General features: G+C 36.1%; 1 pseudogene; it reads left to right on the forward strand.

Annotated features, from left to right (window-relative positions):
* Positions 1-1,345: 1,345 nt before the first annotated feature.
* On the forward strand, positions 1,346-2,518 carry LOC140516855 (olfactory receptor 4P4-like; annotated as a pseudogene).
* Positions 2,519-4,011: the final 1,493 nt, after the last annotated feature.

Raw genomic sequence — 4,011 nt, forward strand, 5'->3', positions numbered from 1 at the left:
GTTAGGACGTACTGTGAAACATGCACAACAGTGAGCTAGACTCAGTATCTCAAGTTATATGGCTAAAGATAATTGTAACCACAGTAAACTCTCTCATCAGAATCAGTGCCCGGTTTCTGTGTTTTTCTGCAGTGTACAGTATCCAAGAAATAGAAACAAGGTTCTCGCACCAACAGGACTGAAATGTCCGTCTCTGTGTTGTGGCTCAAAATTGTGATTGTGAAATTGCTCGTTAGAAACATCTTGGCATGTCTTCTCCCTCCCCTCCCCCCCAAAAAAGAGCAAGTAATCTAAAATTTTATTAACTAACATTGCATAATACAAGATTATGCAAATGGAGGTCAAATTCTTGCAGATCCTGGCAAGTATGAACTATCAGAAGTATGAAGTATGATTCAATATCTTATTTACCTAAGGGACAACCAAAGTAAGAATAAAAGAGAGGGAGATAAATAGAAGTGAGGAGAAAGAAACAGAAGGAGGAGAGACCCTTACCTGTAGAAAAATCAGAATAACACAGATATATTCAGTATATACAAAAAGAGATTGAGAAAGAGTGAGAAACTATGGACTAACGGAGAGGGAAGAGATAGCACATTGTTTCATTCTGCTTCAAAAATTCAATCTGATCAAGCTTCCTTACCAATATTTCAGCTTCAATTGTCCCAGAGCTTACAAATATCAATGTCCTGTGACAAGCATATGATTTTTAGGGAAAAAAAAGCCTTCACATTGCTTTCTCAGATTTTTGTAAAATTTTTTTCAATATATTATTAAGCTATTCAATTTCTGAGCTCAACTTGACATGACAGTTGCATCTGTTGGTCAGTTCTTTGTTTTACTTTTTGTCTCATTTCTTTCTTGTGTTAATTGTTCAATGGTTTAGGTACCTGTACTGAATCAGGCACTGTAAATTGATTGTGGGAGGGAGGCAGGAACAGGAGAAATCTGAAAATTATTTATTTTTATTCTTAAAAACTGTTTCCCATCCATTATATTTGATATTCAAAAGGCATTTCCAAATCATTTTAGAATATCTTTCATCATGTTGACTTTTAATAGCTTAATATTAATTTTTGTCCTAAATATTAGTGTATTTTATCACATGTCTACATAAGAAGTTAGAATAAATATTTATTTCCTTATTTTTCTTTACTAAATCAGTGTGTTAACATTAGCGTTGTTATGATTGTCTATACAGTTAATCAGTTTTGTGATTCAATTACCATCCTAATGGAGAAATATTTTAAAAAATCTTAGAGTTTTTAAAAGATTGTCACAACTTTTAAGGATATATGATGTTTCGTTTTGTTTTAAACTACATGCATAAAAGGATGTTAGTAGCATGGACAATAAGACTGCTGAGGTACCTGATTTTCAAAGTATTTCTAAGACCTAGCTGGAAAAAAATAATTTGATCTTCCCAAATGTAAAGGTATCGAACAATCCAGTCTTATAGTGGACTGTATATTGAAATAATCTGAGTATAAACTTCACATCTACCATGATGCTGGTGATAATTAATCCTATTATGTTTGATTTCAGATGAATTAGAATTCTCCTGGATATTTACAAAGTATTTGAAGTATATAGAAAATCACAACAATGTAACAATTCATTATTTTGGGACTCTTCATGAACCAAGACCTCAAAATGGTTTGTTTTGTAATCTTCTTGTTCTGATATTGCACAATTTTCCTGGGGAACTTTATCATCTTTATCACCACCACATGTAGCCATCTGCTCCAACAACCCATGCACTATTTTCTTTGTCATTTGTCCTTAATGGATCTGTCATATACATTCACCGTAGTCTCTCAGCTCATCAGGAATTTAATTGCTAAAGAAAAACATCATATCCTTCATTAGTTGTATGATTCAGCTCTTTACTGTTTATTTTCTGGCTACTATGGAGATGTTCATCTTGGTGTCCATGGCCTTTGATCGCTATGTTGACATTTGTAAACCCTTACATTACATGATCATAGTGAATCGACAGGGATGTAACACAATGATCCTGATGGCCTGGGGAGTGCCCTTTTGGAATGCCATTGCCCAGATGCTCACTGTAGCAAGGTTGCCATTTTGTGGCCCTAATCAAATAGATCACTATATACGTGAAGTCAAACCCCTCCTAAAACTTGTCTGTGCAGACACACATATTGCTAACATCTTTGTCATAGCTAATTCTGGTATGGTTGTGTTGACAACTTTTCTTGTCTTGGTGGCATCTTACATTATCATATTATACAATCTTAGAAAGCACTCATCAGAAGGTCGACTCATAGCCCTCTCCACTTGTGGGTCTCATGTCATGGTTGTTGTTCTGTTCTTTGTGCCCTGTATTTCCAACTATACCCGACCTCCTAGTGCCAGTAATAATGATAAGAAGTTTTCCATGTTTTATACTGTCATTGGACCCATGCTGAATCCTCTCATCTACACACTTAGAAATACAGAGATGAAGAATGACATACAGAAGGTGTGGTCTAACCAAATATCACTGATATTTAAATAAAGATGTGGGATCTAATTTAATTGTTTTACCCCTTTATTCCCTTGGTGAAGAAATGGGTATTGTATCACCAAAGGTTCGTTAATGAACATTCTCTAAAAAATCATCATGTCCAAAGTGAACGTGGATATATCTTTATCAAAATTTTGTACAATTGTTGGTGTTTGGCACTAGGCTTTGTACAATTTAGTCACTTCCTAAATTGTGTGTGTGTGTGTTCATCCTTCGTTGCTGAAGAAGACCATGCCATCAGATAAATGATGACATGATTTGCACTTGACTTTTGTTTCTGAGTGAGGGAGGGCTGTGCAGGTCACCAGCCTCACTTCTCTTCCAGAGCCATCTGAATTCACTCACCAGATATTCATCAGAGTGACTAGGGATGACTCAGGATGAGAGAATTGGAGTTAAGGGACTTGCCCAAGGTCACACAGCTAGTGAGTGTCAAGTGTCTGAGGGGAGATTCGAACTCAGGTCCTCCTGAGTCCTGCACTGGTGCTCTATCCACTGCACCACCTAGCTGCCCTCCAACTTCCCAAATAATATATTGTGGGAAGAAGGAACAGAAAGGATAGTCTGTCATTTTTTTCTTCTCTTTTAATATTCTTCATTCCAAATTCAGAATATGTTTCTCTTCTAAGAATGGCAAAGAAATGGTCTGTGACATCGGGGCAGGCTCTGTCTCAACTGTCAAGTAATCAGAGGTTTCCTTTGATAGTCAAGTACTTCAGTCAAATCCACAAGTATTTTTCAAATCTATACTCTGTGACAGGCAGAGTGCAAAGCACTTGGGATACAAATACAAGTAAAAAGAAAGGCAGTCCTTGACCCCAAGGAACTTATGTTCTAATGATGAAAGTCAACATATGAAAGAGTGCTGACAATTTGGGAAGAGACAGGATATTGGAGAACTATATCTATCTAGAGGACCATGGTAGGAAAAGAATCCCAAATGGGAAAAAGAAGAGTCTAGTGAGGAGTGGTGGAGTGAAAATGGCTAGCCTGGAAATTTTCTTTAAAAGGATTTTGAAATAGCAATAGACCAATAAGAGGCAGGGATTATATAAAGCAGTAGGTATATTCCAGGATTAGATGTCAAAGAATGGTGGAGAAATAAAGAAATAACAGACAGAAAGAAGCAGACTTAGAAGAGAAATGGCACTTTCCAAACTGCTCTTTTTTGCTTTTTTTTCTGGTACTTTTGAACAAAAGAAATTCAAGAGATAGATTTCTCTGTCCCTTTTCGGTTCTCAGTGTTATGTAAATTTATCCTTTCAAAATAGATTTCCTTCATTATAAAAACGTCATTAGAACTTACGAAACCCTAATTTTCAAATTGCCAATAAATGATCAAAGTCAACAAGTATGTTTAATGGATGCTTGATTTGCAATACTGCGTGTGAAATCCGAAACACCTGACTTCAAAGCGTAATGCAGATACTTATCAGTTATCTGACTCTATGACTTGGTCATCATCATTGTCGTCATTGCCATCA

Source organism: Notamacropus eugenii, chromosome Y (assembly GCF_028372415.1).
Source record: "Notamacropus eugenii isolate mMacEug1 chromosome Y, mMacEug1.pri_v2, whole genome shotgun sequence".
Classification (NCBI taxonomy): Eukaryota; Metazoa; Chordata; class Mammalia; order Diprotodontia; family Macropodidae; genus Notamacropus; species Notamacropus eugenii.